The sequence below is a fragment of the Triticum urartu genome, chromosome 4, assembly GCF_003073215.2.
Source record: "Triticum urartu cultivar G1812 chromosome 4, Tu2.1, whole genome shotgun sequence".
Classification (NCBI taxonomy): domain Eukaryota; kingdom Viridiplantae; phylum Streptophyta; class Magnoliopsida; order Poales; family Poaceae; genus Triticum; species Triticum urartu.
Window position 1 is genome coordinate 115,790,828 of NC_053025.1, and position 10,963 is coordinate 115,801,790.

The following is a 10,963-nucleotide window of genomic DNA, read 5'->3' on the forward strand; positions in this document are numbered from 1 at the left end:
TTAATCCATTCGATGCAGCATTAGTTGATCAGTTCCCTTTTTATCATCGTCTGTCTTGCTATGCTAGCTTGTCCATTCTCTATTGACTTGTAGGTGATGTCTCTGTCGATTACTTCGGTGTCATAGTTGCTAACGCTAAACTTGTATAGATATACTTGTCGGCATTGCTAACACAAAAATTTATAGCCATATTGTAGCACCGTAGAGCCGTCGTCGATTGTTGGTGGCATTAAAAATCTTGTTTTAAAAAATGCTAACAACAAAACTGAACCTTTTTATTATATATAAATATAAAAAGTAGTACACGGCACCCAAACGTGTTTGGTGTACTATAATTTTTTTTCCAAGGAAATGAACAATGTGCATGTAGTACTATGGTACTGTTGCTGTGGTAATCAAGTCCTGGAGGAAGAAAAGATCTTGTGAGCAGGGTACGCATGGCATGGGGTCGTAACACCGCCACGTCACCCCGAAAAAGCCCTCACCTGCCCCGAGCGCCCGAGGGCCTCTCTCCAGCCGACGGTGGGACCAGCTGGAGAATCAGGCCCACATGTCATCCAAATCCCTCGCCCACCAAGAAAAGCTTTTGGTGGTGGCCTTCCCCACGTGCCAACTACCGTGACGGATCGGGGCCCGCCCATTTACACCATCCACACCGATCCGGGAGGGACAGGTGTCGACCCCCGAGCGGAGGACGAAGAGAGGGAGGGCGTAGAGGCGCCCCGCTACCCTGTGTGGGCTGTTGCGCGCGGCGCAGAGGATCCTTAGCGGGTTGGAGGAGTAGGGGATTCGGTGGGCGTGGGGCCCGGCGCGTTGCGTCGCCGTCTGGTGGGCCATGGTGAGCGGGACGGGTCAAGGGCGCGGCCAATCGGTGCTCGGCAGCTTACGGCCCGCGTCGCCGTCGGTGGTGGCTGCTTTCCCATTGGCTGTTCTGGCCACTCGGGCGGGGAATATGCGCGGGCCCACCGGCGGACGGGACGGATGGAGGAAGGAGACGCCCCGAGCTGCATGCGTGAACGTTTTTCCTTGCTTTTGTTTCTGTCTAGACTGGAAGCCCGCCTCGGAGGCTCGAGGGCAGCGGAAGGAAGCATTCGCACGAGCGGTGTGGCCGTGTGCGACTCCGTGTCGGGTTGATTAGGGCGGGTGGCTTCATGGAGGGTGCGATGTGTGTGAGCTTGGCCCGCCGTTGTACGTACTGGCTGGTTCCACTGGGTGGGTGGCACTCTTTCGTTTCCAAGTTAGGATTTCTTTTCTTTTCCGATAAAGAGAGCTCCTTCTTCGATTTTCATTTACATGAATCACACTATCTTCATACAACAACTAGAATTGGGAAACATAAAAGACGACAATACATGATTTAAAATGAGCAAAATTGGCGTGAACTAGTAGACCGATAAATGGGCTTAAACGGGATTAAGTGAGACTCGGTTTACTTCCATACCTAAAGATCATCCAGCCATAATCATATTGGTCCCTATCCTCCAACTGTGGGTCGCCTTGAGGCTTGCACAATGCAAGGTGTTTAGGGGCGGTGCTTAGAAAAATAAACCAATATTTTTCAAGCACCGGTGTTTATTTGTAGAGGGTATGCGCTTGTTTAGGCACCCTGATTGAAAATATTCTAATGCGACGATGAGTATAACTGAAATATTACAATTCAAGAAAGTTTTGGATTTAAAGTAGTTCAAACTTGAATTCAACTAGCACATATGTTCTAGTTGTTTCTTCTAACCGTCCACATATGCTCAATCAAATCTTCCTTGAACTGCTCATGAGTTACTTGATGCCGAATTTGTTGATGGATTTGGACAAACTCGTAAACATGGCCAAATTCTGATGTGGAAGTTGGATATGATTACCCATGTTCTCAAATTCAAGACCTCTGGTAGCATCTTCACCCCCATCCTCCACGATCACGTTGTCATGATCACACAACATGTGATCACCTCCCACAAGGTCTTCGGATTCCATTGTTTAGCAGGTCCACGAACAACTGTAAAACGGCAATGTAGCACTCCAAATGTGCTCTCCACATCCTTTCTAGCTCCTTATTGTGTTTGGAGAAAGTGAGACCTTTTCTGACCAACTGACACATATATAGTATTGATAAAGGTAGCCCAGGAAGGACAAACACCATCAACCAGATAGAAGCATGTGTTGTATTCATACCCATCAACATTATAGTTGCAAGGAGGAACTTGCCCTTCAGTCAGCCTAGCTAATAATGGGGACCGCTGAAGCACATTGATGTCATTGTGAGACACGGGCATGCCAAAGTAAGAGTGAAATCCAGAGATCCAGTGATGCAATTACTTCAAGAATGATGGTGGGCTTCTTAATATGGCCCTGATACTGCCCTTGTAAAGCTTCTGGACAATTCTTCCATTTCGATTGCATGCAATCAAGAGATTCTAGCATACATGGCTGAGGGAGTCCTGGATTAGTGGGTCCTCGGGCGTCCGGACTATGTGACATGGGCCGGATTGATGGACCATGAAGATACAAGACGGAAGACTTTTCCCCGTGTTCGGATGGGACTCTCCTTTGCGTGGATGGCAAGCTTGGCGTGCGAATATGAAGATTCCTTTCTCTTTAAACCGACTTTGTACAACCCTAGCCCCTCCCGTGTCTATATAAACCAGATGGTTTAGTCCGTAGAGACAATCATAACCATACAGGCTAGACATCTAGGGTTTAGCCATTACGATGTCGTGGTAGATCAACTCTTGTAACCCCTATACTCATCAAAGTCAATCAAGCAGGACGTAAGGTATTACCTCCATTGAGAGGGCTCGAACCTGGGTAAACACTTTGTCCCTGTGTCCTGTTACCTTCGATCCTTAGACACACAGTTCGGGACCCCCTACCCAAGATCTGCCGGTTTTGACACCGACATTGGTGCTTCCATTGAGAGTTCCACTGTGCTGTCGTCGAAAGGCTTGATGGCTTCACCGATCATCTACAACAATGCTGCCGGGAAGGAGATTTTTCTCCCCGGCCAGATCTTCGTATTCGGCGGCTTCGCACTGCGGGCCAACTCGGTTAGCCACCTGGAGCAGATTGATAGCTACGCCCCTGATCACCAGATCAGTTTCGGAAATCTGAACTATTTCGCCGACATCCGAGGAGACTTGATCTTCCAAGGGTTCACGACTCCAACCACCGCCCTGGCCTTAGATTTGGAGCGCATCACCAGGTCCGAAGACGGGAGTCTAGAGCCCGCCGGACTATTTGCGGCTATAGAGCTCAACGCTGGAGAACCAGAGAGGATAGCGCCACCAGAAGCCATCACAAAGTTGGACTCTTCTCCAGACACTAGCTCCGGACCCTCGCAGTCCGTGTCTTGCGATCTCGGTCGGGGAACTTCGGTCCCCATCCAAACCTCGCTCTTAAACGAGGCTCTGGACCTAATGTGATCCCTCGCTATCACAGAGGAACCGCTTCTGAATTGCGCCCAGCCCAGACTAGGGGCTGAAAATGGGGAATTTTGCTTCCCACCCACCACCCACTTTATAGCCACTGTCGAGGATCTAACGGACATGCTCGACTACAACTCCGAAGACATCGACGGTATGGGCGGCGATGCCGGAGAGGAGCAAGCCCAAAAACCGCCGTTCACTGGACGCTGGACGGCCACCTCCTCATACACGTGTACATGGTGGGCACACCTAAAGAAGGCGGCGGCGATGATGAAAAGGATCCAGTCGAGGTCAAACCTCCTGAGATACCACCAAAGCATCAACGTCAGCGGCGCCGCTCTAAATCACGTCGCGGAAAGGACAACAATACCGGCACCGGAGACGATGATACTCCGAAGAACGCCGAAGACCAAAAAGACCCCATCGAACCAACATCCGAACAGGATGATCGGGAGGATGGGAAAATTGACCCTGACGATCAAGCAGGGAACGGAGACTCGGAGGATAGCAACTACCTACCACTCTCCGAGGATGACATGAGCCTCGGCGACGAAGATTTCATCGTGCCAGAGGAACCCCTCGAACAAGAGCGCTTCAAGCGCCAGCTAATAGTCACTGCTAGAAGCCTAAAGAAAAAGCAGCAGCAGCTTCAAGCTGACCAAGATCTACTCAAACGACAGATGGACTAATGTCCTGACAGCCGAAGAATACGGCCTTGAACGCCCAACGAAGAGTTACCTGAAGTGTAAACTGCTATTCGTCGATGAGGCGTTGGAGCCCATACCACCAACACGAAATGCGGCTGGCGGACCTGACCGACCACCAGGTGGCCGGGACAGAACGACAACTCAAGCCGAACACCAGCCCGCGCCTCCTCGCCGTAAAAGCAGGGAAACAACAGCTCGAGGATACACTTATGACCTACGTGAGGACCTGGACAATAGAGCCGGCCAGACCATGTTAATCTACGGAACAAGGGGGCGTGCCCAAGCACGAGAAGACGGCCACCAGGCCTGGCGCGACAAACACAACCCCACTAGGGCCAAAAACTGCATACGTACTTCATCCGAACTGCACCGTGACGTTACCCAATACAGAGGCGCCGCACACCCCCTATGCTTCACCGATGAAGTAATGGAGCACCAGTTCCCAGAAGGGTTTAAACCCGTAAATATCGAATCATATGATGGCACAACAAATCCTGCAGTATGGATTGAAGACTTTCTTCTCCACATTCACATGGCACGCGGTGATGATCTACATGCCATAAAGTACCTCCCCCTAAAACTCAAGGGGCCAGCATGGCACTGGCTGAACAGCCCACTAGAAAACTCTATCTATAGCTAGGAAGACTTGGAGGACGCATTCAGAGACAACTTCCAAGGTACCTATGTTCGGCCCCCAGACGCCGATGACCTTAGTCATATAATCCAGCAACCCGGGGAATCGGCCCGGCAACTCTGGACCAGGTTCCTAATCAAAAAGAACCAGATTGTGGATTGTCCGGACATCGAAGCCCTCGCGGCCTTCAAACATAATGTCTGAGACGAGTGGCTCGCCCGACATCTCGGCCAAGAAAAGCCGAAGTCCATGACAGCCCTTACCGCACTGATGACCCACTTTTGCACGGGAAAGGATAGCTGGCTTGCTTGTAGAAGCAACAACACCAGCGACCCTGGCACCTCCGAAACCAGGGACAACAATGGCAAGCCACGACGCGACAAGCACAAGCGTCGAAACAATAATGAAGGAACCCAGGACACGGCGGTCAACGCCGGATTCAGTGGCTCCAAACCCGGTTAATGGAAGAAGCCATTCAAGGCAAACAAAGATGGCCCATCCAGTTTAGACCGAATACTCGATCGGCCTTGCCAGATTCATGGCACCCCCGATAAACCCGCCAATCACACCAACAAGAATTGTTGGGTCTTTAAACAGGCCGGAAAAAATCAACGCCGAACACGAGGGGAAAGGGCTACCCAGCAACGACGATGACCAAGAGCCTCGTCAACCGAACACGGGGAGACAGAAGCAATTTTCCCCTGAGGTAAAAATAGTGAACATGATATATGTCACACATATCCCTAAGAAGGAGCGCAAGCGCGCACTATGGGACGTCAACGCCATAAAGCCAGTCACCCCAAAATTCAACCCATGGTCGGCTTGTCTGACCAATTTCGATCGAAAGGACCACCCAACTAGTATCCGTCATGGAGGTTCGACAGCTCTAGTCCTCGATCCAATCATCGACAGATTCCACCTCACGCGAGTCCTCATGGACGGAGACAACAGTCTCAAACTACTTTATCAAGACACTGCCCGCAAAATGGGCATTGATCCGTCAAGAATCAAGCCCACTAAAACTACCTTCAAAGGAGTAATACCTGGTGTAGAGGCCCGCCGCATGGGCTCAAACACACTGGAAGTCGTCTTCGGTTCGCCGGACAACTTCCGAAGCGAAGACTTGATCTTCGATATCGTCCCCTTCCACAGTGGATATCACGCACTGCTCGGACGAACCGCTTTCGCCCGCTTTAATGCGGTTCCGCACTGCGCCTATCTAAAGCTCAAGATGCTCGGTCCACATGGCATCATTACAATCAACGGAAACATGGAACACTCCCTCCGTACTGAGGAGCATACCGCGGCCATTGCGGCCGAAATACAAAGCGGCCCCGTCAAGACGCACACTTCATCAGCTATTAAGCCGTCGGACTCTATTACACAAGGCCGGCCAATCCCGCATGTTAACAGCTCGGCAACTCCAGAGCTGGATTAACAACTTTGCCTTTGTCGATTGCCATGTATATCTGCGAATGTTGTACCGTGCGTGCATAATTACGCACTCAGAGTACCTTGGGCATCAACGGAGGCACAATTCGGACAGGCCCATAGTACGACTCGACCCTATATGGCCTTCCCCTTTTCTTTAATTATTTTTCTTTTACCACAGGTGCATCACAACCTGCTCACCCTACGGACTCATAAGGACTCTCTCCGAGCCCGGTTCCGTACAAATAGTGGAAAACCATTCCTCTCAAGGAATTTTTCTTACTCAGGAGAAAGCGGCGCAGACGTGTGGCAGGAAGGTGTGAAGGACTTCGTAGACCATAACTTCACTGACGAACATGTATAGAGCTTTTTCCCTTGCCTTAGACCCCTGGCATGTAAAATGACCTTTATGATCACGGTACCCTCAGTACGATTACGTTTTGACGTATCAACCAAATTCCAGTAAACCAATTTTCTTCTTCGGTATAGCCTTTAAATTACAGACTTTATTCCGTCTCTTTAGTCGCCTCATTTCAAATTGCAGGGGCTCTACACGGCAACATATGTGTAAAAGTCCGAATAGCTTCATAGCACAATTCGGCGTCCCAAGATTTGGCACTATATGCATCAGCTCCGAATCATGTCTTTGGTCAATAGTTGGGTTGCCTGGCTCCTGTGTTTGCTACCTTACGTTCCGCCTGATCGGCTAGGGTAGTAAAGGGAGAACTACTGCGATTGTGTTTCTGGTTCTTCCGGTTAAGCACCTCAGTAGAGAAAGCCAAAAACTGATTGTCATGATGTGGCGAGAGCTGGTCAGCCACTCGGCGACTTATTACAATCTTTAGCGATTTTTTCTGTATTTACACGAAGGACTGTTTTCCGGTCACATATGTAACGCATCCGCATTGGGACAACCGCGTATATACTAGGGGCTACTCTGTAGACCCATCGTCAAACTCCTACGGCTAAGTGAGAGCAATAAAACCAAATAGTCTGATTGCCTGGTTCGTTGCACTGATACCTCCTTCATGGACCAAGACATTGGGTTAAGTGTATTTGTCGGCGTCCTGGGAACGGGGGTCCCTAGACTTGCCTGCCTGCGGCCCATGGCGTGGCTCCACCAGCGGCCCTGTATGACCCATCTTCACCACCAAACACCCAAGACCCTCACGAGGGGCCAAGCCTCGTGAGGCGGACGACACAAGACCTCCTCGAAGGTGGCCTCACCAGGCTGGCTCGCGAGGGGCGGAGAGATCAAGGCAAAGGGAACCTTGCGAGGTCCCTGTGACGCAAGCCATGATGACCAAGGCCAGGCGGGCGCCAGCGCGCAGTGTCCTCGTTTCCTCTTTGGAGCTAAAGAAGCAAGCGCAGGCGCGGAGTCCCGAGGCATCAAGCAAAGGTTTCCGTATCGGTACAACGAGACCAAGACCAGCAGGACGACAGGATGGAGGTCACCGTGGAGCCCAAGACAGCGTCATCACCAGAGCCTTTGGGAGGCGAAGACCATCTTTTGTCAGGATAGCTTGTACTAGCTGTCCCCCTTCAAACTGGCTGTTGTGGGATCCCTTCCCGCCTAGTATTTGGGGAGAGGACCCGGGCCTCTATAAATAGGACTAGCCACCACCTTAGAAGGGGGATGATCCTCTACGACATCAACTCACCGAGCACAAGAGCACCTCTCCTCAGGATGCTGTTCTTCCCTTATAACTGTTCATCTCCAGCCCAAGAGGCAATCCACCACATCACACTGGAGTAGGGTATTGTTGGGGAACGTAGTAATTTCAAAAAAATTCCTACGCACACTTAGGATCATGGTGATGCATAGCAACGAGAGGGGAGAGTGTGTCCATGTACCCTCGTAGACCGAAAGCGGAAGCGTTAGCACAACACGGTTGATGTAGTCGTACGTCTTCATGATCCGACTGACCCAAGTACCGAACGTATGGCACCTCCGAGTTCAGCACACGTTCAGGTTGATGACGTCCCACGAACTTCGAACCAGCAGAGCTTCACGGGAAATTTCCGTCAGCACGACGGCGTGATGACGGTGATGATGTTGCTACCAACGTAGGGCTTCGCCTAAGCACCACTACGATATAACCGAGGTGGAATATGGTGGAGGGGGCACCGCACACGGCTGGAATAGATCAACTGATCAACTTGTGTGTCCTAGGGTGCCCCCTGCCCCCGTATATAAAGGAGCAAGGGGGGAGGCGGCCGGCCAAGAGGAGGGCGTGCCAGGGGGGAGTCCTACTCCCACCGGGAGTAGGACTCCTCCTTTTCCTTGTTGGAGTAGGAGAGGGAAGGAAGGGAGAGAGAAGGAGAAGGAAAAAGGGGGGCGCCGCCCCCTCCTTGTCCAATTAATACTAGAGGGGGAGGGGGCGCGCGGCTGCCCTAGCCGCCCCTCCTCTTCTCCCACTAAGGCCCATGAGGCCCAATTAACCCCCGGGGGGTTCCGGTAACCCCCCGGTACTCCGATTTTTATCCGAAACCACTCTGAACACTTCTGGTGTCCGAATATAGTCGTCCAATATATCGATCTTTATGTCTCGACCATTTCGAGACTCCTCGCCATGTCCGTGATCATATCCGGGACTCCGAACTACCTTCGGTACATCAAAACACAAAAACTCATAATACCGATCGTCACCAAACTTTAAGCGTGCGGACCCTACGGGTTCGAGAACTATGTAGACATGACCGAGACACGTCTCCGGTCAATAACCAATAGCGGAACCTGGATGCTCATATTGGCTCCTACATATTCTACGAAGATCTTTATCGGTCAAACCGCATAACAACATACGTTGTTCCCTTTATCATCGATATGTTACTTGCCCGAGATTCGATTGTCGGTATCTCAATACCTAGTTCAATCTCGTTACCGGAAAGTCTCTTTGCTCGTTCCGTAATGCATCATCCCGCAACTAACTCATTAGTCACATTACTTGCAAGGCTTATAGTGATGTGCATTACCGAGAGGGCCCAGAGATACCTCTCCGACAATCGGAGTGACAAATCCTAATCTCGAAATACGCCAACTCAACAAGTACCTTCGGAGACACCTGTAGAGCACCTTTATAATCACCCAGTTACGTTGTGACATTTGGTAGCACACAAAGTGTTCCTCCGGTAAACGGGAGTTGCATAATCACATAGTCATAGGAACATGTATAAGTCATGAAGAAAGCAATAGCAACATACTAAACGATCAAGTGCTAAGCTAATGGAATGGTCAAGTCAATCACATCATTCTCTTAATGATGTGATCCCGTTAATCAAATGACAACTCATGTCTATGGCTAGGAAACATAACCATCTTTGATTAACGAGCTAGTCAAGTAGAGGCATACCAGTGACACTCTTTTTGTCTATGTATTCACACATGCATTATGTTTCCGGTTAAATAACATTCTAGCATGAATAATAAACATTTGTCATGATATAAGGAAATAAACAATAACTTCATTATTTCCTCTAGGGCATATTTCCTTCAGTCTCCCACTTGCACTAGAGTCAATAATCTAGATTACACAGTAATGATTCTAACACCCATGGAGCCTTGGTGCTGATCATGTTTTGCTCGTGGAAGAGGCTTAGTCAATGGTCTGCAACATTCAGATCCGTATGTATCTTGAAAATCTCTATGTCTCCCACCTGGACTTGATCCCAGATGGAGTTGAAGCATCTCTTGATGTGCTTGGTTCTCTTGTGAAATCTGGATTCCTTTGCTAAGGCAGTTGCACCAGTATTGTCACAAAAGATTTTCATTGGACCCGATGCACTAGGTATGACACCTAGATCGGATATGAACTCCTTCATCCAGACTCCTTCATTTGCTGCTTCCGAAGCAACAATGTACTCCGCTTCACATGTAGATCCCGCCACAACGCTCTGTTTAGAACTGCTCCAACAGACAGCTCCACCATTCAATATAAACACGTATCCGGTTTGCGATTTAGAATCGTCCGGATCAATGCCAAAGCTTGCATCAACGTAACCATTTACGATGAGCTCTTTGTCACCTCCATAAACGAGAAACATATCCTTAGTCCTTTTCAGGTACTTCAGGATGTTCTTGACCGCTGTCCAGTGATCCACTCCTAGATTACTTCGGTACCTCCCTGCTAAACTAATAGCAAGGCAGACATCAGGTCTGGTACACAGCATTGCATACATGATAGAGCCTATGGCTGAAACATAGGGAACATCTTTCATTTTCTCTCTATCTTGTGTAGTGGTCGGGCATTGAGTCTTACTCAACTTCACACCTTGTAACACAGGCAAGAACCCTTTCTTTGCCTGATCCATTTTGAACTTCTTCAAAACTTTGTCAAGGTATGTGCTTTGTGAAAGTCCAATTAAACATCTTGATCTATCTCTATAGATCTTGATGCCCAATATGTAAGCAGCTTCACCGAGGTCTTTCATTGAAAACTCTTATTCAAGTATGCTATCCAGAAATTCTATATCACTTCCAATCAACAATATGTCATCCACATATAATATTAGAAATGCTACAGAGCTCCCACTCACTTTCTTGTAAATACAGGCTTCTCCAAAAGTTTGTATAAAACCATATGCTTTGATCACACTATCAAAATGTTTATTCCAACTTCGAGAGGCTTGCACCAGTCCATAAACGGATCGCTGGAGCTTGCACACTTTGTTAGCACCTTTTGGATCGATAAAACCTTCAGGTTGCATCATATACAACTCTTCTTCAGGAAATCCATTCAGGAATGAAGTCTTTACATCCAGTTGCCAAATTT